This window comes from Macrotis lagotis, chromosome 3 (genome assembly GCF_037893015.1).
Source record: "Macrotis lagotis isolate mMagLag1 chromosome 3, bilby.v1.9.chrom.fasta, whole genome shotgun sequence".
Taxonomy (NCBI): domain Eukaryota; kingdom Metazoa; phylum Chordata; class Mammalia; order Peramelemorphia; family Peramelidae; genus Macrotis; species Macrotis lagotis.
This window is the reverse complement of record NC_133660.1, coordinates 227,737,222-227,754,606: the sequence shown is the minus strand read 5'-3', so window position 1 is coordinate 227,754,606 and position 17,385 is coordinate 227,737,222. Positions and strand designations below refer to the sequence as shown.

Below are 17,385 nucleotides of genomic sequence, written 5' to 3'. Positions count from 1 at the left end.
TGGCCTATGATTATGATGGAATAGTACTGTGCTATAAGAAATGTTGAGGGGCAGCTATGTGGCACAGTGGATAGAGCACTGACCCTGGAGTCAGAGGACCTGAGTTCAAATCCAGACTCAGACACTTAATAATTATCTAGCTGTGTGACCTTGGGCAAGTCATTTAACACAATTGCCTTACAACAAAACAAAACAAACAAAAAACAAAACAAACAAAGAAATAATGAGCAGGCAGATTAAAAAAATTGGAAAAACTTACACAAACTTATGCTGAATGAAGTGAATGGAGGTAGGAGAAATTTGTACATAATAATAGCAACATTGTTCAATGGTCAACCATAATAGACTGAGCTCTTCTCAGCAATACAATAACCAATTCCAAGCAAGACAATTCCAGAATAGTCATAATGGAAAATTATATCCACATCCAGAAAAAGAAATATGAACTTTGTTTAGGCAGATCAAAGCATACTATTTTCACTTTTATTGCTTTGTGTTTTTTCTTTCTTGTGGTTTTCCCTTTTGTTCTAATTTTTCTTTCACAGCATAACTAGTGTGGAAATATGTTTAACATTATTATATACATATACATATACATATATGTATATCAGATTGCTTGCTGTCATGGGGATGGGATGGGATGGGATCTTACAAAAATTTTGAAAACTATCTTTATATGGGATGGGATGGGATCTTAACAAAAATTTTGAAAACTATCTTTATATGTAAATGTAAAAAATTAAATACTCTCAAGTGCAAAAAATTAGTAAAAAATAAAAATAAATAAAACCATATTCATTTTTTTTTAGATTTTTTTTTGCAAGGCAGTGGGGTTAAGTGGTTTGCCCAAGGCCACACAGCTAGGTAATTATTAAGTGTCTGAGACCGGATTTGAACCCAGGTACTCCTGACTCCAGGACCGGTGCTTTATCTACTATGCCACTTAGCTGCCCCCATATTCATTTCTGATGTCAAACTTTTTGATAGTTCCAAGGTTTCTAGGGACAAGTATTTCCTTTTCTTCCTTTCAGTAGCAGTAGTCTGTTTGTAGGCATTTACAAAGACAAAGACTGGGTCAGGAATTGCTCACTTGGAAGATGTTTGTGGGGCCCAGGATAAAAGCAAGGCTGATGATTTCTGGGGTTCTTAGGTACCTTCACAAAAAAGTGAAGGGAGATGGTGGTAGTGATGGCAGCATGGCCTACCTGACACATTCCATTTCTTCTCTGTTCCTCAGGGCAGGTAGGCTAGCTTGCCTGCTCATTGGTAACAGTTGCTCTATTGTTATTGGTGGTGACAAAGATGGGGGAGATATGTCTCTACAGTACTTGTTCCCCAAAAAAATTTGGTGGGGGTTAGGCTGGAAGCAGAACTGGTTGTCTGTGGAGGATACTGCTGTCCTGGAGCTCTTAAATGACCTTATATAAGGTGGGACAATATAGCTTCTTTTGTCATTTGAACTTTGTCCCAGTCACCTGAATAGAATTCATAACCTAAGTCAAGTATCAGGCAGTAAAAGGAGGTTCTCCAAGGGAAATTTGGGGAGAAGAGGAATTCACTTTTCCTTGTTTCTGCCTTAGGAGATTCTGTCAAACTGGAAAGGTTTTGAGAATGGATCCAAAGATGTTAGATTGTCTCTTGTCTTAGACCCAATCGAGTTAATTGTGTAAAAGTCCATGATTTTGTCAGCTATAAGGAGGATGGATTAAAGGAGGGGGAAACTAGAAGCTGAGATTCCAATTAAAAAACTATAGCAGCATTCTATGTGAGAACAAAGAAGAGCAATTTGAAATGGTGTAAAATGAGGTGGTGGCCATTTGAGTGCAGAAAGGGATTGATAAAAGATATGGTGTAGCTGTAGAATGGACAAGCTTTGGAAACTGTTTGGAATGGGGGAGTGATGACAAAGGACAAATTAAGGGTTTCAAATATGGGGGTTTTTTAAGTTTTTTTTTGCCAGGCAAATGGGGTTAAGTGGCTTGTCCAAGGCTACACAGCTAGGTAATTATTAAGCATCTGAGGAATTGAACTCAGTACTCCTGACTCCAGGGCTGGTGCTCTATCCACTGCGCAACCTAGCTGCCCCTTAAATTTGGGGGGTTTTGCAAGGCAATGAGGTTAAGTGACTTGCCCAAGGCCACACAGATAGGTAATTGTGTTAAGTGTCTGAGTCCGGATTTGAATTCAGGTCCTTCTGACTCCAGGACTGGTACTCTATTCATTGTGCCACCTAGCTGCCCCTAGGTTATTTTTTCATTGTGGGTGATAGGTTCTATTTTGGCAAGGTTAAGTTTGAACTACCTATGGGATATGCAGTCCAGGACTGCCAACAGGCATTAGCTGATTTGGAAACTAGCTTTAAAACACCCACAAATAACTGCTCTAACAATTATTCTAGTTTTCCCATCCTTTTCATTACCAATTTCTTCATTACCAATTTTTTTGAACAAAACAGTCAATACCTATTACCTCTACTTTTTACCACATGCTTCTCCTTAATCCTTTAAAATTTAGCTTCTGTTCCTGCAACTAAACAAAAACTGCTCTCTCCAGAGTCAGTGACCTCTTTAGAGCTAAATTTGAGGGTATTTAGCCATTTCCTAAATACAATTCACCCCTTTCTTCTACCATTCAATTCTTGGCTGAGCTTGATATCAATCTGCAGTATCTGTCAAAAGATGGACTAATGTACTAAATCAATGGATTGGACATCATTGTCTAAACCACAGGCATTTTTCATCCATTTGCCTTTTCCTGTTTGGATTATTAGATTGCTCTCTTGAATAATAATGAATTTCATTGAGGAGGCACTACAATGATGTAAGATACAATCAGAATAAAGTGATCCACAAACAGGTGCATCTGGCAAACCTTCTATATGCTCTTTCCAAATGAAACTTGCACAAGGCTCGCTTTGGCAGCACATATACTAAAATTGAAATGATACAGAGAAGATTAGCATGGCCCCTGCACAAAGATGACAGGCAAATTCGTGAAACTTGCACAGGGCATCCTCTATACCAGTGAGAAAAACCCTGGGTAAGCATACCACTCCCTATTTTATGATTGATTTTGAATGTTAATGAGTCACTGAAATTTCAAATGATTAAATTTATCAAGAAGTTTTATGTGACCTTATAATATATATATATATATGTGTGTGTGTGTGTGTGTGTGTGTGTGTGTGTGTGTGTGTGTGTGTGTGTGCTAGGCTTCTTGTTGGAGAGGAGACTTTAGGGCTGTATTTTGTTCAACAGAATCAAATGCTTTTTTGAAATTCAGAAAATAAACATCAGGATCTTGCATTTTCTGCATCTACCAATTAATTCTGTGACTATAAAAATTGTGATTTGTCATCAAAGTCATTTGCAAAACCATGCCTCTTTACCACTCATATTCTTCTCAAAACTACTTTTAATATTTGTATAGATCATTCTACAAAAATTTGTTAAAGATGAAAAAGTAGGCCTCTGAGCAAACTCATTGATGTCTTCTCAATTATGTTTTGGGGGTATTAATATTGTTCATTATTTTCCAATTCCTTTGGTATCTTTTCCTCTCTAATATTACCTTAATGTTTACAAGATTGTGTTAACTCGGCATATATACGTCCTCTTCGACTTGGCTTGATCTAACCACTCTTTCTAATTTTGTCTTCTTAGACATTATTTCTACAGCTACTGTGCACATCAGAGATCAAAGTTCAGAGTCAAAATATAGTGGTTCCACAATTCTTGATGATGAAAATTGATTGTTATAGATCCTGACCAATCAGTTCCATTTTCTGTTTACTTGCTTTTCTCCTGCCAGTTTAATATATGTATACTCTTGGGATGATATAACTTAGTTGGGCTATTTTTTACCTCTACTACTTTCCACTGTTTTATGAGGCAGTAATTTTGATAATTTTCCACTATCCTCTTCTTTAGTATTTCACAAATGCTCCCCTTGGCTGCCATATCTTCTGATTTAGCAAGGTGATAAAGTAATTTCTAGCTAAGGTGTTCTTTAGGGACCTTTGGTCTTTTTGTTGTAGGCACTATTCACGTCAATTAAAGTTCTATAGGAAATGGTGATAATCAGGATTAGGATTTTTGTCTTTTTCCGTTTCCCATGTTTTGACATCAACAAATCATTTGGATAGGTTAGATTGAAGCTTTTATAATTACATGCAAATATTCACCCAAGGAAGTCAAAAATAGAAAGAAAGGTCCAATGTATGCCAAAATATTTATAGCAGCACTTTTTGTAGTAGCAAAGAACTGGAAACAAAGTAGATGACTGTAGATTGGAAAATGTCCAAACAAATTTTAGACAGAGGAATATTACTATTTACTATTAAATATTACTATTTAAGTAATTTATAAATATGAAGAATACAGGGAAACATTAGAAGACTTATAGAAATTGATATATAAAATGAAGAAAGCAGAACCAAGAAACAATATACACAATGATTACAATATGGATAGAAAGAACATGGCTCATGGCAATGAACATCACTCATGGCAGTGAAGAAGAGAGATAAAGATGCACCTCCCTCTCTTCTTTGCAGAGGTAGGGGGACTAGGGAAGTGGAACAGAGACACATACTATTAGACTTGTTTTGTATGTTGATTATTATGCTGAACTACTCCCTCCCTCCTTTGTTTTATATTCTGTGTTATAAGAATGGCTCTGTAGGAAGAGAGGAGAGAGGAATATATTGGGAGATGAAGGTATTTTAATAACAAAAGATATCGATGAAAGTTTAAAACAAAAACCAAGCAGCTACTAGTCTCATCCCTATCCTTTTTGTGTGACCCCTAGGCATGTCAATTAACCTGTTTGCCTCAGTTTTCTCATCTGTAAAATGAGGATAATAATAGCACCTACCACCTAGGGTTATTGTGAGGATCAAATGGGATAATAGTACCTAGCACATAGTAAGATTCAATGTAAATATAAGCTATTATTTCTCCTAAATTGATATTGATTTTGACCTTTTTCTAATTAGTTGACAATGCTGCACACTATCAGCAGACACGATTACATCAATTCTTTTCTACTTTTTGAGATATAATCACTTTCACTTTTTTGTGATGTCATTCGATGCCTCCCACATCCAAGACTTTCCACCTCTCTTTTTGGAGAAAGTGAACTTCTGGGCAGACTGCAAACCTCTTTTGTTTCTTAAACTTCTTAAACATATTTTCCATTATTCTTTTTTGCCAATCTTTCCCAGTGCACATCAGTTCACTGAAGTCACAACAAATTTATATGCTTAGTTTGCAAAATTTTAACAGAATTAGCTTACCATTCTTTCCATGACACTAGGAGAAAGGTCTTTCTTCAGGTTCTTTCTGGTCCTATTGTAGTTATTCAGTCTTAACTCCCATTGGATCTAGGCTTTCAACATATAGCTTCCTATTGGCTCTTGGCCAGGCTTTTTACTGTCTCCTAACATGTATGCCTTTTCTTATTATTTGCTCTTCTATTCCTTCACCATCTTTATAGATATTCTTTGCACATTTTAAGGGAAAATTTTATGCCCCTATGAAGTGGTGAGCCCAACCCAGAGAGATGCTCTCCACTTTTCAGTCCCTCTTAAGTTTAGACAGCTCCTCTGGTCATCAATCATAGACTACCTTGTAAGAAGACATATATATTTCTATACTGAAGAATGATTTAATTCTTGTATTGTCCTTATCTTTTTTTTGTTGTTCTTGAGTCTATATCATGTCTTACAAATCTTTTTTAGGTTTCTTCAAGGCAAATGGGGTTCAATGGCTTGCCCAAGGACAAACAGCTAATTAAGTGTCTGAGGCCGGATTTGAACTCAGGTCCTCCTGACTCCAGGGCCGGTGCTCTATCCACTGTGCCACCTAGTCACCCCCATGTCTTACAATTCTTACAAATCTTACAGTTATTTATAAATAGGTAATACAGTGGATAGAACATTGGACCTAGAATTGGGTAGATGTGTTCAAAGTTACACACTTACAAACAGTATGAACCTGAACAAGTCACTTAACCCCTGACTACCTCATTTTCTTATTTATAAAATCAAGATAATAATACCCCCCCACAGGAGCTGTTGAAAAGATCATTTGAGATAACCCATGTAAAATGCTTATATGCATATATATATATATATGTATAATGCTAATTCTTCCTGCAATTGTATACTTCTTGAAATCAGTTTTATATGCCTTAAAATCTCCCAACATCACCTAAAACTGTGATTTTGTAGGTGTCAATAAATATTGACTGATAGATGATCGAACAAAAACTCAAAATCATATTGACTAATAAATACTGAGTGCAAATCAACAAGGTTCATTCTAGAGTTAACTATGAAGTCACTGCATTTAGGTCCATAAAATCAATTGCATAAATTTAGGACGGGAGATGGGAACTTTCAACGAGTTCACTTTGGCTAAAGCATAAATGATGAAGGAGAATAGAGTACAGTAAAGCTGAAACAAAGGGTGGAGGCAGATTGTGAAGGGTTTTAAATAACAGAGATCCAACAGGCAATAGGGAGTTACTGGGTTTATTGAGCAGATGAGTGACTTGGTCAAGGTTTATGTTTTAAGAAAATCACTTTGGCAGCTTGGTAAAGACTGGATGAGAGACAGGGAGAGACTTGAGGCAGAGAAACCACTAAGAAAGCTATTGCAATAGTCCAGGTGAGAGGTGATGAGAGGCTGTACCAGGATGGAGGAAGGGTGGTTCTCTGAACGGCCAGAAGGGGGCAGCTGTGAGAGATGTTAGAGAGGCGGAAACCAGATTTGGCTCCTGGTTGTAGTCACGTAATATATAAATAGAAGTTAGCATCACCAGCAAGCTGCATTAGTGAAAGTAGTATTTCCAAGTTAAAATTCCCTTGGTCATTTTGCTAGGCTCACAGAAGTTCAAAAATGTGTTGGGTTCTGGGCATCACATTTTAAGAGGAGTATTGAGAAGCTGGGGGGCATCCAGAGGTGATGAAGATGGAAAGTATGTTATATAAGGAACAGCTGAGGGAATTGAGTGTATTTAGCCCGGGGGAGAAAAGGGAAGACTGGATAGCTATCTTCTGATGTATGAAAGATTGTCAGAAAGGAAAGAGAGCAGGCATTCTTTGTTGCTCAAGGGCAAAACCAAGTTGGCTGACTAAATGGAAGAAGACTCTGGCTATTGAACCAGAAGAGAGATCTTCCTAGAGGTTAAAGCTATCTCAATGAAATGGACTGCCTTGGGCAGGGTTTAGCTCCTCATTATTGGAGATTTTCAAGAAGAAGCTGAATACCCATACTTGAGGGATAGCATAAGTAAAGGCTTAGATAATCACTAAGGACCCTTCAAACTCTAAATTCTATGATTCTAAAAGTAATTCTCTGATTCTATAACTTGCTATCCTATTTTACCCAATCTTGGAGGTAATCTCCCCATCATCCTTCAGCATTCTCCTGACCAATTTCATTACCTCTGGGCCAAACTGAAACAGCTGTTGGAACAATCTCCTTCAATAATATTTCCATAATTTTATCTCTTCTTAGTCCAGTGTCTATAGTGGTTCATTATTCTTTGGTCAATTCAAATCTTAACTTTCTGTGACACTCAATCCTTAACATCAGTATCAAATACAGGTGAGGCTTAAGCCAGATTAAAATGCAACTGGGAAATAGTTAACAAAATAAAGAAAAATACACTCAAAGGGTGAGAACATTAAAATCTTAAAATCCATTGACATGCAAGCTGCTGCAAGTATAGAGTAACAGTCTCCATTCCTTTTTGCATTTTGACATCACTGCTTTAGATAAAAATAAAAAAGAGCTGAGGATGAATGAGCAGAAGAGAATGAAAAGAAAGGAAAAGTCCCTAGGAAAAAAAAATGAAAAAACACACATAGATAAAACCTCTGAAAGGAGTTCTCAACACAATAATCAAGTAGTTTGCTACAACAGTTAGCCACAAGAGCTATTAAATGAAAGCATCAGGGAACTAAGGATTGCAGTTGTAAAGGCAAGAGGAACTGTCCAGGGACCTATAGAGCATGCGCCACTTGATGCCTGCCAATACCAAATAGACACCACCTGTACATAACAATGCAGGCTGCCAGTCCCACTAGAGGAGGCCAAAGGGTTGGGGAGAAACTTCAAGATTAACTGGCGGAATGTGCCCCTTTAAAGAAGGAAGAAAGAGCTTCAAAAAAATAAACAAAGAAGCAAATACTAAGATGTGTCAGTGGAGGCAGCAATCAGAGGAAGGGGCGGTGTGAAAATATGTGGCAAAAAGGGAAGGAGAAAGACCCCTGAACCTGAGCCTTTGGAACTATAACAGGTATGACTGAGGCTGTTCTCACTGAGGGTGCAGTTGGACCCACTAAGAAGAAAAATTTCTTGTACTCTCAGGAAAAACTAAAATCAGAGGTTTATTTAGAGATGAAAGGTGTCTTTTGAGGCAGCTAGGTGGCTCAGTGGATAGAGTGCAGGGTTTGGAGTCAGGAAGCCCTGAGCAATTCACTTAATGCTATTGAAAAGCCTCATCTGTAAAATGAGATGGAGAAGAAAATGGCAAACATTTCTATATCTCTACCACGGAAATGCCAAAGGGGTCATGAGGAGTTGGATATGAATATAAAAGGAGTGAACATCAATGAAAGGGCTCCTAGAGTCCAACACCCTCTCATTCTACAGATGAAGAAATGAAGCAGAAAGAGGTCAGGAGATTTGCTCAGAGTCACACAACTATTATCTATCTGAGGCAAAATTTGAATTCAGGTCTTCCTGACTCCATAACTAGAATTCTATCCACTATATCACACATTTTTTTTTGCTTTTTTTTGTTTCTTTTTGCAAGGCAATGGGGTTAAGTGACTAGCCTAAAGTCATGCAGCTAGGCGTGTCTGAGGTCAAATTTGAACTCAGATCCTCCTGGCTCCAGGGCTGGTGCTCTAACCACTGTGCCACCTAGCTGCCCTCACTATATTGCTTAAATGGCTCCACTGGTCAAAAAAAAAAGGATGAGTAGTGATCCATATTGAGGAATCATATGTCCATATATCATCATGACAAGAACAACAGGGAGGCACACCATCCTCCCAGGGTTTGTATCTGAGAAGTGATAGAGGACCTCCTGTCAAACCTGACAACTGTCATCTGCTTCTGGTGATTCATATGGAAACCATGATATAATCATGATGTCCTGGGGAAGAAACTCAGGACATCAGGGGCACAAGTGATGTTCTCATTGAGGCTGCCAAAAGAAAGTATGGGCTGCATAAAAGAAAAATGAGTTTGGAACAGGTACAGCTAATTAAAAAGATGAAGACATGGTATGGATTTCTGGATCAAGGCTTAAAATGTTGAAAGAATAGGTTCTTTGCCAAGGATCAATTGTATCTAAGAAGAACCAGTAAAAATATATGTGTGTATGTATGTATGGAATATATATATACATACATATATATATATATGTATTTGCCTTGGATATCTAATCTATGTAACTCTAAATGATAATTGATAGAAATGGAAAAACTGTCCTTGGGAATCCACTAATCCCAATAACAGAGAGTAAGGAACTAGCTCTACATAGGAAGAAGAGTTATCAGTGAAAATAAACAGTAATTTCTGTTGGGCAATATCCAGAAAGAGAACCAACAATGAAATCCAAAGAGTAAAGGGAAATGGATATGGATGATGGCTACAATTCTGAAAGTTCATTAATGAAGGGAATTTCCAGTATGGAAACTTCTTCCATCAATGCCAAAAAGCAATCCAACTGTAACTTCCAATCTTAAAGAGTTGCCTGGGGTCACTGAGTAGTTCAGTGATTTGCCCATGATCATACAGATAGTATATGTTAGGGTTAAGATTCAAACCCAGGACTTTTTGATGCCAAGGCTGGTCCTCAATCCATTATACCATATTGCTCCCAAAGAATTGAAAACAAAGGGATTATAGATCTCAGAAATTAACAACCTACTGAGGCTTTGGGAAGTTAAGTGACTAACCCAAGGTCGTAATAAAGGTAAGGGTCAGAGATAAGATCTGAGCACAGATTTTCTGTGAATTCAGCTTCACAAGTGTGAGACTTGAGGGAAGGACACTTATGACTGGAAGATGGCAAGCTTATATCCTAGTCAAAAGATGGAAGGAAAGCTGAAACAGTTCTGAAGATTAAGAATATATTCTCTATGAATAATTCAAAAATCCAGAAGGAAGAAGCAAGAGTGAGAGCATTTAGGTGGGGATGAATGGACAGAAATTAGAAGCAATATTATGGGGAAGTATCCCAGTCATGAAATGTATGAGATCAGAAACTGAACAAGACAGTTTGTGGGGAAAATTTCACTCTCTAGACACTTGCTGGAGTTCCCCCCCCACACACACACATTTTCTCTCTTTCCTCTCCCTCTTTCTTTCTTCCTTCCTTTCCCCCTCCCCTTTCTCTCTCATCCTTCCTTCCTTCCTTCCTTCCTTCCTTCCTTCCTTCCTTCCTTCCTTCCTTCCTCTCTGCTCAAAGCAGAGAAACTACTAAATTCTTAACTTGCCTTGAAGATATCTTCATTCTTCAAAAAAGTGTAGGAAGAAAAAAAGAGAAAGAGTGGACCCTGATCTAATTTTTATTAATAAGAAAGAAGTGGCTGCTAAAGCAAGAATTCTGAGAAATTCAGATTGAATTGAGCTCTCCATCTTAGAATTTGTGATTATTTTTAAAAGGGAGGGGAAGCTGAAAAGAATCAAACTCAATTCAGAAAATTGAACAAGCAGATGCTTGGGTATCTATGTTCTAGGCAGGAGGAGCATGGTGTAAAAGATAGAAAGCTGGTCTCAGAATCAAGACCTTAGTTCAAATGCTGCCTCTGACATCGATTGGCTCTATGACCCTGGGCAAGTCAATATAAACTTTTAGACTCCAGGCTGCTCTCTAGGCATCTAAATTGCACTTGAATGTATTTTCTGAATTGGTGGGAAAAGTTTCCATACTTGAAATTCCCCAAATCAATGAAATCACAGGTTTGATTTTTTTTAGAATGTATTATAAGGAATATGAAGACAAAATGGAAAGAGTTTCTGACTTCATTATTACCTCCAATATTCTATTCACTGAAATCCATTTCATGTGCTTGTCATGGCATCAACTCCTTGATGTCATGGTCTTCTTTGAGAATGAAGGACAAACATCATCACCTGTGCTTTTGGATACCAATTTGGTAGCTGGTGGAGAATGATTTGGAGAAGAGAGATATTGGGACCAAGGAAACCAATTAGGAACCTATTCTAGAAATCCATGTGAGAGATGATAAAGGACTGAACTAGAGTGGCTGGGTTGTGTCTATGTAGGAAGAAGACAGATATTATGGTGGTAGAACTGACACTATCTCAAACCCTGCCCCCTTCCTACCTTCCCTATTACCATTAAGGGCTCCACTATCCTTCTAGGTACTTGCAAACTTGAATTTTCAACCCGTGTCATACTCATCTTCTCACTCTCCACCATCCCCATAGCAAACCTTGTCAAATCTAACTTTGTAACATCTATTGTGTAAGTCCTCCTTCTCTCCTCTGACACTGCCACCATCTTGGTCTAGACCTAATGCCTGGATCTATTGCATCATCCTTCCTGTTGGTCTTTCTGCCTTAAGTCTCTTCCCACTTTTATGTATCCCTTAGTCAGCTGACAAACTGATCTTCCTAAAGTGTGAGTCTGGTCAGATTCAATAATTAATCATCTCTAGTGGTTCTCTATTATTTCCAGATCAACTATAAAAATTCAGTTTTAAAAACCTTCCAAAACCTGGCTCCTTCCCAACTTTCCAGCCTTCTTACATCTTCCTTCCTTCCATATTTTCCAGTGAAACCAGCACCATTGCTATTCTTATCTACATTTCCTGGCTTCTCTGATTTCCTTCAGGTCCCAATTAAAGTCTCAGCTTCTGCAAAAGCTGTTGTTGGTTATTGAGTCATTTCAGTCATGTGTGACTCTGCATGACTCCATTTGGGGTTTCCCTGGTAAAGATATTAGAATGGTTTATCATTTCCTTCTATAATTCATTTGACAGATGAAGAAACTGAAGCAAACAGGATTTCACAGTTAGTATCTGAGGTCAAATTTGAACTCAGGTCCTCTAGGTTGGTGTTCTAGGTTGGTGCCATATCCACTATGCCACAACTTTCTGCAAGAAACCTTTTCTAATTACCCTTAATGCCAGAGCCTGTCCTCTGAAATTAACTCCAGTTTTTTCTATATACATCTTGTTTGTCCATGGAAGTCTCTGCCATTAGACGGTGAACTCCTTGAGATCAGTAATTATTTTTGCCTTCTTTTGTACCTTCAAGTACTTATTACTGTGCCTATAGTAGGTGCTGAATAAATGCCTGTTAGCTTGTCTTGACCTGGAAATAAATATGAGAAGTAAAGGAGAGGGAGAAATCCAGGAAGACCCTGAATTTTCTATTTTATCTATTTCAAGGGGTGGTTGAGAGAAGGATGAGTTGAGTGGAACAGATAATGAGTTCCATTTTGGATATGTTGAGTTTGAAGTAGATTCCAAAAGGCTGTTGGTGATATGGAACCAGAGTTCAAGAGACAGATGAGGGCTGTATATGTATATCTGGTGATTACCTGCATAGTGGTGCTAGCCAACTTAACCCCTGAAAGATGATGAGGTCACCAAGAAAGAAAGCGGTCATTGAAAAGATACCCCATGACAAAAACCTAAGGTATACCCATATGTAGAGTTCAAGAATCATGGATAATCCACAAAGAAGTCTTAGAAGGAACAGTTAGGTAGAAAGAGAACCAGAAGAGAAGAGAATTATGAATATTCAAGGAAGAGAGATTATCCAGGAAGGGGGCAGGGGGAGATAACCTCTATCTTGGGTGAGAGCATTTCAAAGAATTCAGAGAAAGGACAGAATTTCATGGGCTAATATTCAAGAGAAGTCATTCCAGAGGAGATGGGCAGTCCCCAGAAATGGAAGTTTGACAATGGAAGCATGAAATTTCAGCAAGGAGGAAAAGGACGTTCTGCCTAAATAGACCAAGGGAGATTTATACAGAAGGAATTCACTGACCAAATTATATTTTTTGATGTAGAAAATGGAATCAAGTGCAGGTAACTAAGGATGAATACAAAACAGTGGCAGAGTCATGTAAGAAAATCAGGAACACTAAAACTCAAAATGAACTAAAGCTGGCAACGAATGCTAAGAAAGACAAAAAAAATCCTCTACATCTTAATGATTTCATAGGTAAGTGCAATCAATCGATTGATTTACTGAACACCTATTACATACTAAGCGTCTGGGTTATAAAGACAACAGTGAAACACAACCTGTGTTCTCAAGGAGTTTATGAAATTGGAGAGACAATGCATATCCATCTAAGATTATACGGGAAAGAAGGAATGAGCAATTATTAAATAAAAATGTTCTAGGTCCTGAGCAAAGCACTTGACAAATTTTAGCTCATTTGAACCTCACAACAACACTATGAGATAGGTGTTATAATTATCACCATTTTACAGGAGAGGAAACTGATGTAAAAAGAGGCTAAGTGACTTGCCTAAGGTTACATAGCTAGTAAATGTTTGAGGCTGCATTTGAACTCAGGTCTTCCTGGCTACAGGCCCATAGCTCTGTTCAATGCAATGCCTAGAGGTCTCTAATTCATAAATAATATATACAAAGTAATGGGACAGAGGGGGAGATGCCAGCAACTAGGGGATCCAAGAAAAACATCATGTGGAAAGTGTCACAAAAAGAAAACTAGGGACTCTATGAGGCAAAGGTGAGGAGAGAGGACAATCTAGGTAGAGGGATGAGCTTGGGAGGGGGTGGAGTAGTGAGGATGCAGACAGCCTAAGCCAAGGCAGTAGACGAGAGATGGACTAACTTGTAAAAAACTGCAAGATCGGTTTGGCTATATTGCGAAGTACATGAAGGGAAATAGTATATAATCAGGTTAGAAAGATGGGTTGGAGCCAGGTTGTGAAGGACTTTACAAGCCAGACAGAGAGATGTATATTTGATCCTAAAGGGAACAATGAAGGAAATGCCACAGTCAGGCATGTGTTTTGGAAAATCACTTTGGTGGCCATGTGGAAAATGAATTAGAGAGATCTGAGGGTGGAAGATCACAGAGGGGTCAGTCTGATATTCAAAGTAGACAATGTTAATGGTGGCAGATCATGGAGAGAAGGCAGAACTACTAAATTCTTTATGTTGCTATCTATCAAAGAGAATAACCTTTAGCCTGGGAAGGATAGAACAAAAATAGTTAACATTAACAGTTGACATTCTTCCCAATGAAAGAGAAAGGGGTTTGAGTTTCAAACTAAAAGCTGATGTACTGGGTTTGATTCCAACAAAATTCTAGAACTTACAAAGCAATTAGGTGTTACAGTGGATGGAGTAAGGACTTGAGTTCAAATCTGACCTCAAGCAATTACTAGCTGTATGACCCTGGGTAAGTCAATTAACCTCAATTTCCTTCAAATCAAATCTAGAACTGACCTAATTTGGAACCATCTAGAAAGGGAAAATGATTCACCAAGAGACAGGACAGCTTCAGCAAGATCATATCAGATAAATCTGATTCCTTTTTTAAAGTTACTTCCTTTTGGGAGTTTCTGGAGAGGACAAAGCCTAACCAGGTCTAGGACTAAGACTAGAGAAGAAAAGCTACGAGGTAAGATGGTTATTACAGCACCCTTAGAGATGTTGAGTAGAAGAGGAATGAGGCTTGCTTTGACCTCGGTAAATAGAACCAGATAATGCAAGAGGTGATGAGTTGCAGAGAGGAAGGTTTTAGCTTCAAATTTAGGAAAAACCTTAACAATTTAGGTGATGCAAAAGTGGAATGGCTGTCCCTGTTGTCAGAAAGTCTCTAAGCAGAGGGTGAATAGAAAGGCTGTAAAAGGATTCTTATTCACATATGAATTAAACTCAATGGCCTCTGAAGTCTCTTCCAAATTCATTTCTGTAATTTTCTCAGGTCCCTATTATTATGAATATTATCTATAATGATTTCTATATTCATAATCCTTATTAGTTTTCAAACACTTTCACAATCATTATCTCTTTTCCCCAACTCTTAGAGGCTGGTTGGGTGATGCCAGGGTAGATGGAGCTAGCTGTGGGGTCAGGAAGATCCGAGACAAAAGCCAGCCTCGGGCACTTATTAGTTGTGTATCTCAGAGAACGTCACATAACTCCTCAACTGTCAGAAGGGGATAATAACTGCACCTACTTCTGAGAGTTGTGGGGAGAATCCAATGAGAGATAATATTTGTAAAGCCCTGCACACAGTGTCTGGGATGCAGTAGATGCTTAATAAATGTCCATTCCTTCTTCCCTTTAGAGCTGGAAGGGACAGACCTAAGAGACCACTTAGTCTAATTCACAGTTGAACAAGAATGCTAGCTGCAATAGTCCTGTTGAGTGGTCATTCAGCCTCCATGAGGAGACCTCTAGGACAGGGGAATCTGCCCCCACCACTTCCTGTGGCAGGCTTTTTCCCTCTCTGACTGTTAGGAAGTTTCTTCCTATTTTGAGCTGAAATCTGCCTCTCTCCAGCTTCCACCCATTACTCCCTCATTGCCTTCTGGGGCAAGCAGAATAACTTTTACTTCATATGCCCCTTCCCGCCACATTATTTCTTCTCCAGACTAGGTACCCTCAATTCAGCTGAGGCTGGGCATGGCTTCAAGCCCCCTCACCATCCTGATCCCCTCTTTATGGAAATTCTTCAGCTTGTCAATGCCCTTCCTAGAATATAATGCCCCGAAGTGCTACCAGAGCAGAGGACAGCCCTGCCCCACTCTGGACACTATGCTTCTCAATGAAAATGAAAATAATAACAACAACAATAGCTAGCATTTATGTGATGCTTAAGGGTGGCGAGGTGTTTGACATATGTTATTTCAACTGATCCTTACAAGTACTATTATTATCTTCATTCTGCAGATGGAAAACTGAGGCTGAGAGAAATTAAGTGATAAAATGAACTGTGTTAATAATTCTTAGAACACCTATTTCTCCAATGGATTGTGTGTGCATAAAGGGATTTGCAAACCTTAAAGCTATATATGTATTAGGGTCTTTTATTTCCTAACCTAGTATCGTTGTGGGAGAGAAAACAGGAAATTAGGTTGATCTGGTATTTTAGGGTTTTTTTTTTTTGCAAGGCAATGGGGTTAAGTGGCTTGCCCAAGGACACAGCTAGGTAATGATTAAGTGTCTGAGGTCGGATTTGAACTCAGGTACTCCTGACTCCAAGGCCGGTGCTTTATCCACTACGCCACCTAGCCGCCCCCTGATCTGGTATTTTAAAAGGTTTTAATGTTGCCTTATGTTCTTCATACCAGTCATTTCCTGACAACGCTCCTTCTCCCACCCTGACTCCAAACCCTATTGTTAACAAAGATAAAACCATAGCTACTATATATCTTAGTATATATGTATCCACACTCTTCTCTCTACTCCTCCGAGTCATCTGTCCTCTGGGATCAAGATTGGTTGTTTTGTTGAAGCCATGAAGAAACACTGACCCTATGTGATCATTGCTTCTTTTCTAAATGTTAAGACATCATCCCTTTCATAATGTTCTAGCATTTTGCTAAGATTTGAATTCAAGCTCATCAGTAAATAGCTTGCAGACTTCATTCTCTCTCTTTTTTGAAAATTAGGATGTCATTTGCCTTTCTATATTACCTCTTTCTCATTCTCCAGTACCTTTTAAAAATCACTTACAGAAGTTCATCTAAACATATCTCTTCATTTATTTGCTCAATGAATTCCTACCCCTTCTTTAAAGGCTATTCAAATGCCATTTCTTCCATAAAGACCTCTGAGCTCTGATGAGTAAGACTTATTTTGCTCAGTCCAAAGCTTTCTATCCCATTTCCTAGGCATCTCCCAATCATGTTGTCTATATTCCAGACTCCTTATCTCCTTCCCATGGAAGGATACTTGTTCCTATGACCCTGGGTTCTGATTGTAAGTTCAACCTTCTCTTAGTTATCTTACTATTCCACTTCTCATTCATCTCTGAACTCTGGCTTCCTCTTCCTCCCAATGGATCTGCTACCCAGCCACTCCCTTTCCAAATCTAGATCCCCTATTTGTGCCATCTTCCCTTGTTATAATGTAAACTCCTTGTGGTCAGAAACAGAATTTGTTCCACTGTTTTTGTATCTCCAGCCCTTAGTACAGTGACTACTATATAGTAAGCACATAATAGCATTTTCATTCATTTTTTCTTCACTCCTCCATTCATTCATAAAACCTTCCATGATCCCAAGGGTGTATAACAACCTTCACTCTCAGAACTCACATAGCCCTGGGTTTGTTTGCTTTTTTTCCTTTGGCACATCTCTGATGCAATTATCATATATTATTCTGTACAGTTATC

General features: G+C 38.5%; 1 protein-coding gene and 1 non-coding gene across 6 annotated transcripts in view; one reads left to right on the top strand and one right to left on the bottom strand.

Annotated features, from left to right (window-relative positions):
* EBF4 (EBF family member 4) overlaps positions 1-17,385 on the bottom strand; it is a 103,180-nt gene that overhangs the window by 54,232 nt on the left and 31,563 nt on the right. The window lies entirely within an intron of this gene.
* Positions 2,910-3,012, top strand: LOC141519698 (U6 spliceosomal RNA). Its single transcript, XR_012477361.1, has one exon. It is a non-coding gene; the product is annotated as a U6 spliceosomal RNA (small nuclear RNA).